The following is a 14,428-nucleotide window of genomic DNA, read 5'->3' on the forward strand; positions in this document are numbered from 1 at the left end:
AAGACACGACACGGGAGTCAAGGGAACACGGGGATATATTATTCTGTGGATTATTTACACCACTGTAAATAAACGCACAGTTTATCATAAAGAGCTTCTTGTAGACCATGAAGGTCTACAAGAAGCTGTATGAAGTAAATTATTCTTACAGCATATGTCTTTAATGAGTTAAAAATCCTAATCCACATAGGGTTCAAAACTATATATACACCCCTATCGCAGTCACCATAATACTTGGTTATATGTCCCTTAGAACGTTTTACCTTGACCAGATGTTTTTGGTAGCTACCAACAAGCTTCTGGCATAATTTTGGATATCTGACGACTTTTCTTGGATGAATTTGTAGATCATTTTGTAGTTCATTTAAATTAGTTGGTTTCATGACCCCAGACCTGGCTTTTAACCATAACTCACAGATTTTCAGTAGGATTTAGCTCAGGGCTTTGGGAAAACCATTCTAGAAGCAAAATGTTTGGCTGCTCTACCCACTCCAAAAATACACATGTTGAAATGCGTTTCTCCTGTTGGAACACCCAGTGGTGCTCAAGTTTCTAGCTCTTGATCTAAGGGGAATTCGAAGAATCTGGAGGTAATCTTTCTTCATTATTCCATCCACTTTGTGCAATGTACCGGTACCAATGGTAGCAAAACAGGGCCACAGCATGATGCTACTACCATCACACTTAACAGTTGATATCGTTCTTAGGTTATATTTTAGGTTATATTTTCTACTGTTCACTGGTTTCACCATACTTAAGCTATTGTGCAGAGGTCTGGGGCAATAACTATAAAACCACATTACATTCACTTTTTACTCTTCAAAAGAAAGCAATTCGAATCATCCACAATGCAGGTTATAGGGAACATACAAACTCACTATTTTTGCAGTCTGAAATATTGAAAATTGACGATATAGTGAAATTCCAAACAGCACAAATTCTATTCAAAGCAAAAAATAAAGAACTGCCAGGTAATATTCAGAGTATGTTTTTTTTGAAAGAAGGAAGTTATAATTTAAGGGGTTTTTGTAACTTCAAAACAATGAAGGTACGTACTACAAGAAAAGGCTTTTGTGTTTCTGTTCAAGGAGTGAAACTATGGAACAAACTGAATATGGAATTAAAGCAATGTCCAAACATAAAACTGTTCAAAAAGAGTTATAAAAATATGATCTTCTCGATCTATAAAGAAAAGGAAAATATTTAAATTAAGTGAATGTCTCTATTTAAAAACAAACAAACAAAAAATTCATGATGTGATATTATAGTATATAGTATATCAGAAATCTGTTCACTATTTTTATTACAAATTATATCAGTAAGGAAGCTGACTAAATATTCACTGATAATTTATGGGACAGGGGTGGGATTAAATAAGTGTATACTTCTTCCCACTCCCTTTCAACATGTAAATTAATCAGAATGTTTTTTTGTATGTAATTTGTATAGTATATTTTTTTTCTCTCATTTCTTTTCTAAATGTACTTGTATATTGTTCACATGTTGAAATAAATTACCAATCAATCAGGTTTGAAACTCTCTCCTTAAGTCCCCCGAACATACTTCTTATCAGTGTGGCCAAATCTTACTGTAAAACTTCTCGAGAAGGCATTTGACTGAAAGTTAAGCTGACAGTTTGGGTCTTCTTCCAGAAGTAGCCAAAGTGGTGACATATCCTAATGACTTGTACTTGCATACAGTTGTTTGAATTGTTTGATCCAGGAATCTGGAAAATTTTGGAAAATTAGGCTTTTGAATGACCTTTCCAACTAGGGCAGTGTATCGTCACTGATTTCTAGAATCGATTCAATTCCGATTCACAAGTTACAGCGGTTTTATTAGAGACACGGCTAAGCGTTTTGCATTTTGCATAATTTTAAAAAGTTTAAATTTGTTCAATATTGAATGGCAGAAATTAGGTTTTCTTTTCGGAAGTAAGTAAAAAAAAAAACGTCGGCCGACAGCGCTGTAAACAACGGTAGACTTGTGCATAAAAAGCAAGCGAAAACAGACAGACAGGGAGAGGCAGAGAGAGCGAGAGAGAGCGCGCGCGCGAGAGAGAGAGAGAGAGAGCTGTGCATGAAGTGTGATTTTATCATGTTGGAAGCAAAACAGCAAAAGTAAGAGGGAATTCATGACGATGTTTATGTGAAGCGTAGTTTGGATCTTCTTTTGCTGCTGGTTCGGTCAATATTGTTTGGAGAGAGATAAAACTAACAGCTTTATGATCAGCGCAAAAAGGGCGTAAACACACAGCGCGGACCCGCGGATCAGAATCAGCGAGCTGTCGGCTTTCAGCCCCGACCGTCAGCTGAGAAAGGCGACATCTAACTGATTCTGATCCGCGGGTCCGCGCTGTGTGTTTACGTCTTTGTGCAGAATCCGTGTTCCTGCTCTCATTTACTGTCTAAATCCTTGATCCATGTCAGAAAACCAACTGATTAAATTAACTCTACCAATTTTGGCAGGAAGACTGGTCACATGTCCACCCAGTATTCTACCAGGTGCTTGATGTTCAAGGTGCAACTTGCTATGAATATTTAACCAAACATTAGTGGGGGTGTATGGTATTTGAGCCTGTGTTTTGATGCTGTGTGGATTGGAGAAAATCCAAAAGAAATTAAAATGTGCACTTTTTGCATTTAATTTTTTAAAGTGCTTAAAGATCTTTGTTCTACAATCATTCCACCCCGGAAAAAAGAACACCTCAAAGAAATCCTCATCAATCAACCCCCGAATTGCCATATAACAAAACAAAATAACAAAATAACGTAAAGCAAAAATTGGCAAACGTGAAGTCTGAAGTCTTTATATTAAGGGCCATCAGTCAAACAATATTGTTTGCTCTGGGTCTAAACAGAGCGCGTTGTGTGTGACATCTGCTTTTGCGCATGCGAGCCGCTTTGAGGGTTCACACTAGAGCGCGTTTGCTGTCGCATTTTATTTGTAGTGTGAACGAGCAGACAAAAAAAATCGGATTTGATCAAAAATTGAGCATTAAGACCTGCAGTGTGAACGTAGCCAAAGTCTGTGAATGAGGCACCGTAGGATGCTGCAGCATCCACTTTGGGAATCTGTGACTTAAGCTGTTTTCATGCATGAACTCCAAACAATGGCAGGAGAATCAGGTTGGGACAATGTCTGAAGTTGCCCTTTCTCACATGTGTCAAACAGTTCATAGGCAGCTTCACATGCTTTCTCATCGCTAAAAACCACTGATTTAGGAGAATGTGCTGCCTGTTTAGAGCAAACAACAGGTTAAGACGTGAGTATACCCGAAATTAGTCACTTTGTGCGTCGCTGTATTATCATCATCACACAAGCACAGTCATCCATTTATGCTTGCCATTACGGTACATGTAGTAGCTGCATCATTCTCCTGAATGATAAGTGAGGCCTTTCTGATAACACCTCCACATCATTGCTGATATAGGGGGTCAAAACCAGAAGCAAAAGCTGCAGAGTTGTTGTCCCCCCCCCAAAAGTGGCAAAAGTGGCTCAAAGGGATAGGTTACAAAAAACAAGTGGTACACAACCTGCAGAAATGGCGGATAGCGACAACAGATGACTAAGATCAACTTTGTTGTCCGGTGCCATCCTTGAGGTAATGCGCAGCTGGCATAAAATTGCCATTATATGGCAGCTAAGTGACTACTGTGACTTTATTTATTTTGGGATCAAAACATAACTGCACTACCAACTAAGTGCTTTTGCTCTTATTTTAACTTGAAAGAAATTTGATGATTCAATTTAAACTTAAAAGTCTTTAGTCCAAAAAATTTAACTGCTCATGTTCTACAACCAACTACATTTAATTCTGATGAACACATCAGGAACCCAGGAAATGGTTTGAGAGAAATGAAAAAGGAAAGAAAGACGATGGAAACGCAAAATCTGGTGACTCGGGAAAGAAATGAAAGAAAAGAAAACTGTCCTTAGGAAGGACTTTACTGGGATTCAAAAGGGCCAACTGGTTCATAATGAGATACTTTGACTGAGATGCTGACAAATATGTCATGTCATTAGTGCTTCTCTGACTAGTTGATAGCTGAGGTAGGGGTCCTGCATACTCGATCCAGACAGCAAGCTCAGTTAAACTACACAGACTATTTCCAGTAGTCTGAAGCGGGCTATATCCTGTTTTGGGCAACATGTGAGAAAGGACAACTTGGTTACGCGTCTATCTGTGTCATCATAAATGTTATCAGGACAGACATAACTCACAGTGGACAGGATATGGGACGCTGAGATAAAGGGAAATGAAAGAGGAAAAGGGTTCAGGGTTAAGTGGCAATAATGAGGATAAGACAGGAGAATATGTGTATGTGTGAATTCAAACTCACTTCAAAGTGTCTCTTGGAGCCTTGTTCATATCAACAGGAGACATAGGAGAGGCCCAGGGCATTAGAAAAGCAGGGAGGTAGAGGGGGAGGTTGAAAAAGGAGGGTTTGGGTAGAAAGGAAGCAGAACATGGTTGCAAACAAAGGCTGAAGAGAAAGAGAGGACTGAGGTGGAGGAGGGCAAGGAAGGGTTAAGCATAAGTGGGTCGGAGGTGAGAGGTTGGGGTATCTGGGTAGGTGAGAGGGAGGGGACTCATGGTGAAGGGGTTCACCTCTAGTGTGAATGTGATGAGGTAAAACCAAAAGAAAGGACTATGGAGAGAGTTCCTGTGTCATACACCCTCTTTATTTCCACCCTTCCTTCCCTTCCTCCCCTCTGGCCCTCTGTCCCCTTCCCTCCCTCCACTGCTGCACCCTCTCTGCGACCGGCCCCGGCAAATTCCCTAGGGCCAGGGGCAGTCCCCTTTCAGTCTCCAGTGACACAGTAATTAGAAGTGTGGGAACTGAATCCGTCCCTCTCTCTGAGCTCCCGCACCCCTCACCACCCCCCAATGATCGCTTGCTCTCTCCTTTCGCTGGCCCTCACCCCCACACCCCCTTACCAGCTCCCAGTTCCCACCTGGGGAACCTCAATTTTTGCACCTCAACTCAAGCTCTCGATCTCAGGAAATAGCATCTACCTAAAGAAAGAGCTTTCATATGGGTTATAGTCATTATCATATGCATCTAATATGACAGATACCTTAAATTACGTACAACTTATAAATACGACAACTTTACATATGCCTCAGTTAGACCATTTTATTTCTATGTATTTATTAAAAACAATTTAAAGCACTGATTGACACTTGCCACCTGTGATCTTGATGGGAGCGTCGCATCACACACACTCACACACTCAAACCCATACCATTCATCCCCCCTCCCACCCCACCCCGTTTCACCCCCGCCTCCTCTACAGTCACATAGTCCCCTATCTCTTCGAACAGAGCAACGCTGTCTCTCCCGCTCTCCATCAAGCTCACCACCCCCTCCAACCCCCATTCGCTATCTCCACGGCGATAACCATGGGAACAGCAGCACTGTGGGAACGGGCCACCAGTTGACCAAAATAGACAGCAGGAAAATGGAGGGAAAGAAAGAAAGAAAGGGCTCCCTGCGTCCAAGGAGGCCCGTGAGTGTGCATTTCTGTGTGCACGTCTCGTATGTGTGTGTGGCATAGGAGGTCCATGGGATCATTCAGACAGACAGGTACTCAGGCACTCCACTCACCTCTGGTTTTCACCAGCAACAATGGGGACACTGGGTGGCTTGAGCTGTTACATTTATTCACAGATATGCGGCTTCGGTTTGAGATGGTGGGACATGCTGAGATGCTTGTTCTCCTCATAATTTTAACGGTCCTACAACTACTAGATAGCTGTGTTGCACACAAAAAGGCAACGCCCTAACCACAAACACCCACACCCAAACAGCACAGTATTATTACACCATCACACACCCAGTCACACCCACAACTATGCACCTCTAAAGGAACACGTGCAATCGGTCTAATGAATGAATGAGATTGTTGGAATGGTTGGCATTCAAATACTGAAACAAGTTTGTGAACTAAAATGAAAGTACTTAAACAAAGGCACACATGTCTAATTACAGTCTCAGTTAATGTGAATAGCCAGAATAAGGCTACCATTATTGTTTACAGATTTAATTCATTTAATTTTAATTTTGTGTGTGGCAGGGGCAGGTAACCACAGCATAGCACACTTATAAGCAAGCACAAAACTACCACAGCTCATATTTTGTGTTTGCTATTTAGTTGTATTTGGTCCACGTGCATTGCTTGTGGTCTCCATTAAGTACAAATGCATGCACACACACACTCCTCTCTCTTTATGGCTTTAACGAAAATGCTGGGATGCAGTTCCGATGAGAAACATTAGATGCTGGTTTTCTTTGGCCTCCAAGAGAAGGAAATGGGGAAAAGACGCAAGTGGCGCATCATCATCATCATCATTTTTTTTTTTTTTACCTAATGTGGGCCTAATTTTCCACTCCATTTATATCCTGCATCTTTCTCAGCAGCCCTGACATTCAAGTCTTGACTTCTACACTCATCTCCCTAAATTTCTGTCTATCTCTGTCTGATTTCTCCTTTTCCTTCTTTCCTTATTCCACTCACCACACATATCCCTTTTCTTCTCCTTTCAATCTCTCCGCTCTTTTCCGATTTCTACTGATCTATCTAATCTATCCAGAGTGCCTCCCCCTTTGCCTTTCCCAGGCCAAGTAGCCTGACCTCTCCAGCCTTCTACCTCTTTGCTCCCAGGAGTGAAGGGGTGTGTGCCTCTGACCATTCCCATCCGACTAGCACTTTCACTTTTAATCTGACTGTGTGTGTAACGGAGGAGACAACAAAACAAAGAGAATGTGTGTATGTCCCAAAGCAAACAGAGTCTAACTTCCTGACAGCATCGCATCACGCAAACTGCATGCTTTGGGAAGAACCACTGCAAGGCATAGTTTGAGGTTTTGAGGCCGAGTCGGCCTCCCATTCCAAAGACATAACACAATAACACACGCACACACAAGGAGTGAACAGGAACACAGCTCAGACATTAAAAAAACGTTCACAGTATATACAGGCCTCCACTGTGATTGTATTCACAGTTCTGCCCATGAGAATCAAGTAGAAACAAAACAGCAATACATCACCGGAGCGCCAACTTTGAAACACACACACACACACACACACACACACACACACAGAATACCGTGGTTTAGTTCACAAGCCACAGACGGTGGGGGGTTACCATCCATTATCTCTGTCTCCATGAGGTTTAAATTCAAGTGTTGACACAACTCATTCTCGGAAACAGCATTCATGCACACGCACAAGCTTGGACTAACACACAATGTCCACACATGTACAGGATAGATGAGGTTATTGTTGTGAAGATATACAGGCCAGTGGTTCCCATTCCTGCTGGTTTTCTGTGCTATCAACTAAGTCAACAACACTGAAAGTGCAGAAGAATTCATGACTGATAAAATTAAAAGCAGCTCTTGTGAAAGAAGTTCTGAAGCTCTTGCATCAGAGAGCACACAATCAGAAATTGTAATTTTTGGTTCATTTGTAGAAATCTGGTAAAGATTTTTATGGGGTTTTTTTTGTCTTAACTGTCACAAAACTCTATAAACAGGAGACAGGAAGACACATGCAACTAGAGAATTTCAGTACCCCCACCCTTATGTGACACTAAGCACAGACAACAGACCACACACATTCATCATGCAGAGAGACAGCAATCATGAGCTGAACAGCAACTAAAATTATGCAGTTAGTAACCTAACATTAGGAAAATATAACAGGGAAGGATACACATAAATTGCTTCCAAGAATTCCTGCATGTCACAGGGGTTGTTGTAACTGTGAGCACAAAGGCGCCACGGTCATGGTATCTCTTTATTTCAGATATTGTTTTTTATCAACCACAATTGGTGACCCATATATGTGGAAACAATGCATTTGCAGAGAACACAGATGGTGATATGATCTAGTAAAATGTTCTCAATATTGTCTACAAGCCTTCCAACTTGAAAATTGGGTAACACTGACAAGTGCATGGGGTTAAGTAGTCTTAAATCTATAAAAGAAAAAAGCACAGCCTCCATGTTTACGATTAAGTTATTTGTCCCAAGTAATCCTTATATTATTGGCTTAAGCATCAAGCCTCCCTCTTAATTCACAGCAATCAGATCGCAGTGCAAAAGAAGCTGTAGTTTTAAAATGATCAGCAGAAATAGGTCATATGTCAAATTGCATGTGAGGAAGCAAGGTTGCCTTAAAAGCATGACTGTACATGTAGGGGTCACCTAAAGCTCCCGAAGTGGGCTTGTGTGCCACAGAGATATGATAATAACAACCTTAACCCTCTCAGCTATTTCTCACTGGCAGGCATTAGCGTGGCTGACAAGAGTTCTTTATCACCGTGGTTGGGTGCAGCGCAGGCAGAATAAGCTTGGATGGCTTGCTATGTTATGGTGCATGTAGAGTGTGGGAGAATGATTTATGATTCACTAAGCTGCGAAGACCAAAGATCACATTTCACTATCGCAAGGGAAACCATTAAACCATGACCACAGACAGAGAGACAATCACACCAGCAGTATCTGGGAAAGGAAAGTGCAATTGTTAGCGCAAGTTCTCATAACATTTTTCTACCGTTACCGGTGGGACTTAACTTTTATTGATCAAAGAAAAGTATGTGGGTAATAGTTAAGGAGACCCAAGGAAGACAAATGCATGGGCACGTGTCATTTATGGAGAAATAACTTTTTTTTTCTTTTAAAAGGTTTTATCAATAAATCTTTGACCTACTTTTGCAACTGGTTTCTCTCAAGCCCCAATTATACTTGCAGCCTGACTTTTAACCCTTAAGAAAACACATTTTGTGTTATATAACAGTGTATTAAAATGTGATTTTAATGATGAAAGGTCCATTCCCTGTGTGGTATTGTGGTCATTAGCTGACCTAAGGTTTGTTATTATAGTGCAAAGAATTCTCTGTCCCTTAGGAGACTATTTAGAAGCAGAGGGCAATCACTCACAGCAGCACAGTCTGGCTGTGCAGCTACTGTGCTCTGCAAAACATGAGAAACTTCCTCTTTCTCTGTGTATGTTTCAGAGGAAGGCATCAGTAAGTGGTTCCCTCTCCCTGAGCGGCAGGGGAAAGTAGACCCTCTCGAGTGCCTCTTGGCTTCCCCACCTCCCCCATGAGCCAATAACGCAGTCAGACAGACACACACGCACACACACACACGCACACACACACAGTGTGGTTTCTCCTCTGGTGGGGAACATAAACAGGGCTGTCTGTCTGCAAGTGGAGAGCTAGTTCTCATGACATCACCACCCAGCAGGAATGCACTGCTCTGCCACGTCAAAGCCCCTCACACACACAAACGCTCGCACACATACACACAAAAGTACATGTTAAGTGATTTATGCACGTCCACATTTTCACAGGGAAATGTACCACATACAAAACATACACCCAAATGGCATTTTGAGCCATTTTCTCTCCTCTGGTATTTTCTTGCTGTGCAATTGTTTTTCCTCTCTCACTGCTCAGACATCCTCTTCCTCTGCATCTCCTCCCTTATCTTTATCACTTTGTTTTGTTCATTTTATCCTTGTAATTCCTCATTCCTATATATCTCCATTGCTTGTGCATCCCGTAGTGTCAGACCACACACAGACCACAGAAAGACAGATGAAGCCTGCGAAACAAAGACCCACGAAGCATGACAGAGAAAAGTATAACACTTGAAGATGGAGACGAAAGCATCATCACCTTTGAGAAACGTTGTGTGTATTTGTATGTGTATGTGTGTATGTTTTGGGGGGTGAAGCGGGGGGGACATGGGAAATTACGCACTACTTCATTGTATTGGTGTTTGGAGGAAAAGCCCTATTGAAGCTCTCCCTCCTTCCTTTTCACCTCTCTTCCTCCCTCACTAACTCTCTCCTCCCTTTTCCATCCCTCCATCACTTCCGGCCTCATCTTTTCCTTCCTAGCCATTTCCCCTTTGCTATTTTCTCCTTCTTATTACCTCTTCTTCCTTCCCTCTCTTCATCTCAGCCTGTCTCTGGTGTGTTTTCTCACAATTTCTCACCCCTTTACTTTTTTATCCTCTCCGCTTCTCCCAGGCTTTTGGGGAAAGCAGGGGCAGGAAGCAGCTTGGCTCTCAGACAATGGAACACATCAAAATCAAAAAGCAGCACCAACCTCACCAACTTCTCACACACACACAAGCAGAGCAGGACAAACAGGACATTCCAGCTGCCGGCTGCACCGGATTCCTCGCCTTGGCTAATCTGAAACGGAGAATGAGACTGGGAGTGGAGCAGAGCAGGGAAGCAGGGTGAGAACTGTGGGTGAGGGAGAGCAACACCTAACAGAGGCCATAAGAAGAAACCGATACAGAGTGGGGGAGAGAAATTAAGAACCTTAGGGGTAAAGGAGAGTGTTATTTAAAAGAGCATCAGTTTAAAAAAAAAAAAAAAGGTGAAAAAGCAACAGAGTAAGAAAATAGATCATGTGTCACGGTGTTATACACACGTCTTCATGCAGCTCTAAAAAGGCATATTACGTTCATTGCTGCATGCATATCATGATATGAGTACCTGCCAATGGCCATCCTCTGTTTTATTTACAATGTTTCTGCAATGAAAGGTGAAAAGTTTGCTTTGTTTCCATGTCAGATCATTACAAAACTGCAAAGTATGCTTTCCTGTAACTAGGGTAAACAATTGTATATTCATTTCATGATGCACTTACAAAACAAAGTTATGTCACCAACATGGCCATAACACTATGGCATTCACTAACCACAGTGTGGGCAGTCCAATACCTGGCTTCTGATATCAAACCCATTTCTACCCACATGCTGATGAGGGGCGTGCATACGAATAAAAGAGAGCAAAAACTGTAAATACCTTCTTCCATTAACTACACTCCACAATGCTATCATTTGCACTTGCGTAGAAAATAAGTACCGCATCCTGAGCTGGAAATAGCAAAAAGCTGGTTTCTTAACAGATTATTATCTCCAGAATGACTCCTCCATCTATAATTAAAACCCATCTCTAAGAAAACAACATATATGCACATTATCCGCGCCTCTAAGTGCTGAAAACCTAAGTGGGTTTTGAGCAACTATATATTCTCACACAAGCATGGAGACAGACAGACACACAGAGACAGATACATATCATGCATCCACCCGCACACGCAGGTGTCACTGCCTTGCTATGTTATCCTGGGGCCAACTTGACTGTGGGAAAACAGAGCAGGCCTGATTTCTTAAATGCTTGGTGAGTGATGGATCATCTTCTTTCTTATCTATTAGTTCGTATGTGTATCCGCTATTGTGTCTGCTCAGACAGCTGCAGATTTTTCTGTGGGATTTTCACACCACTTCCAAAAAATGGCCTGCCTTACAAGAGTTCACAGAGTTTAACGGTCATCTCTCACAGTTCAGACACAAATACATACACATACACTTCTCAGAGAAGAACTGAAGGATTTACCTCTTCAGGAAAATAATAAACATTTACATAACAGAGACATCAACTTATTTTGTTTCCTAACTATTGAGTGGTGTCCAAGTATCCTTATGCTGTCCAGGAAAATGCTATTATTAACTTAATAACTGTTAGCATTATTTTCAGTACTAGTTTTCTTGTAGTCTTGTTGCTAATTGTGTTAATGCTATTGTCGCAAATGGTATCTGGATAATGTCGGAAGAATCAGGTTTGGACACAATCACAAGTTGCTCCCTACAAAAACAGCCGTGTTCGCACTACTGGAAATGTGACGTGTTCCAAAACAAACACTCCAAGTATGTGAATCAAAACCCTTGCCTGATTTGACTCTCTGGGATCATAATAGAAGATGATCCTCTTTAAGATCATCTCTTCATGCACCTCCAGTTCACTTTTAATGCTGCCACAATCTTAAGAACGCTTCTTTAAATCCACTGCTGGAAGGTCTGCTATTTCCTGTACGTGTTATAGTTAGTATAGTCTTTCATTTTCTATTTCTAGTTCCGTTTTAGAATTTATTTTATTTATTTATTTTTTTAAATTTTTTAGTAAGTTTCTGCAATGGGTTTGTTGATTTCAGTTTAGTTTTCCCTGTTTGAAAAAAGTTCAGTTTCAGTGTTAGTTTGAATTCATTTCTATCACATGGAGAGTGTTTGTCAGGAGCAAGATTTAAGAAGTTCAGAATAGATGTTACAATGCACACCCAGCACTTTCTGGAGGCAACTAGCTCTCAGTAATGTAGACGGCTTCGTCTCACGTTTAACACATTTACCAAAGCCTGGATAAGCTGCCTTGAAAAATTGGACCAAACTGTTAAAGACTACAACTAAATACATTTCTTCTACATTTTAAATTTACTTTAGATATGCTTTTGTAAATTCCCAATATAATTTCTGTTAATATTTTTATTTCTATCAGATAGTATGGTTTTATATAGCTAGTTTTAGTTTTGTTTTTGTTACCTGCAATAACAATGCTTAGGATCTACTTCTTTCAATTACTTCTTTATAAATTCCGGTCCTTTCCGATGAAAACCACAGAAATACAGTACAGCGCATGAATAATGACTCATTGTGTCAGCTTCTCATTTCCCTAACTAGGTCATATTCACAACAACAACATCATCTCAGTGACAGCTATATAATATCTGTGGTCACGTCTCCATAAACCGGAGCTTAGAAGCAACACAACAATCACAATAGCCTTTCCTTATTTGGCTACCCTACAGCAGCTCAGACAGAGATCTGGTATATCATTCTTATAATTCTTATAATTATATATATATATGTACTCAAAACCTACTGTTTATATGTATGTGTCACAAAAAGCAGTCTGTGCTGTGTGTGAACAACACTTTTTCCCTGTGTGTTTACCTCTAGCACTTTCTCAAACTGTGTGTAACAGGAGATGCGAAGCCCTCGCCACACACAGTGGGAAATATTTGGGATGGTTTCCCTCGGAATGTCTTGGCGTGCCTATGGAATGCCCCCCTCCCAACAGTCTCCTCCTGCCCCTTCTCATTGTCGCTTCCTCTCATCTCTAGTCCCTCAAGGGGAGGGAGAGTGGGAAACAGCAGGACACACAAATACGACCCCTGTTTTGTCACCAGAGAGGAAGGCACATGCATAGAGATACAGACGAGGAGAGCCAAGCATGAGAAACCAGGGCAGGTTTGCAAAAAAAATATGAGAAGGCACTCAGGTTTCATAGTATGATACTGCTCATATCCATGGGCATCTAACAATTTCAGCTGCATGCAAGTTTGAAAAAGGGAATCTATTTCAATAAAAACTATCTTGTTTGCTACTGGATTTTAACACCTAACATGTTTACATCCTGGCAGAGATTAACCCAGTTTCACTTGTACTCACATGTGCGTGCGCGTGCACACACACACACACACAGCAAGTGAAGGATAGCATTAAACGTGTCTCAACCTCTCACATTCCTCCTGCTTCTCAGCCTGCAGCTCTTTGTAGATCAAAGCAGAGACAACAAGTCTTTCTATTGCCGTGTAGTCCTCCCTCCTGTACCCCTCCTTTTCCTTCACTCTCTCTTCCTCTTGATATTCCTCATTCAACACACACTTATCTCGCTCAAACAACTTTGCTTTTTCTCACATTTCCTCAAATACCTTTCAGCTTCAGTGTGTAATTTTAGCCTCCCTCTCCCTCTCTCCACAACCATATTATTCGCTATTTCTCAACTGCTTTCACTGCAGTTCCCTTTTTTGTCTCTCATCTTTTTACCTCACCACCATCACCTCTGTTCTCACTTCTCTATCGCCTTCCCTCCCTCTCCTTTTCCTGTCCGTAACCCCCCTCTTATTTCTCCCACCCCTCCCTCTCACAGTGCAGCGGTTCCTGTTGCTCTTGTTTTCACTTCCCCAGTCGTCTGGTGCGTGGGAACCAGCGTTTCAGCTGCAACAGTGTCTACGCCTGAGTCTGAGTGTGAGCGCATCTGTGACCAAGTCTATGTGTTCTCACTTGCTGTTTGTGCTTGAAGGTGCTGAGGTGACTGTGTGCACGCAGCAGTCATAATATGCGTTTGTTGGTTTGGGGTTTCAAATCTGCATTACCCAATATATATGGGAGTTTGTGCGTAGCTGGTTTCACATCTACCTCTGAGCTAGCCTCTGCTATCTGAACATATCTGTAATAGGCCAGTGTGGGCCATCTCATGGAACCATGAGGCCTAGCGGAAGTGTGTGTGTGTGTGTGTGTGTGTGTGTGTGTGTGTGTGTGTGTGTGTGTGTGTGTGTGTGTGTGTGTGTGTGTGTTTGAATAGAAAGTACAGATAGAGCAGGAATTAGTGGTGGGAGTTGGATAGAGCTAAATAGGGAAACTGCAATGGAGCAACCACTAGCTTTACCATCAAAGGAATACCCTTGCTGGAGATACTAATTAGGGACTATAAACAGTTCATTTCTGTGATATCTGTTAACATTTTATAACAGTAAATATTTTTTAAGAAACAG

At 41.6% G+C, this 14,428-nt stretch overlaps 1 protein-coding gene across 2 annotated transcripts in view; it reads right to left on the reverse strand.

The window, feature by feature from the left end:
- The window catches only part of exd3 (exonuclease 3'-5' domain containing 3), a 48,233-nt gene that overhangs the window by 13,883 nt on the left and 19,922 nt on the right, over positions 1-14,428 (reverse strand). The window lies entirely within an intron of this gene.

Source organism: Rhamphochromis longiceps, linkage group LG7 (assembly GCF_057381845.1).
Source record: "Rhamphochromis longiceps isolate RC_006_pf linkage group LG7, R_longiceps_female_GT1.1, whole genome shotgun sequence".
Taxonomy (NCBI): Eukaryota; Metazoa; Chordata; class Actinopteri; order Cichliformes; family Cichlidae; genus Rhamphochromis; species Rhamphochromis longiceps.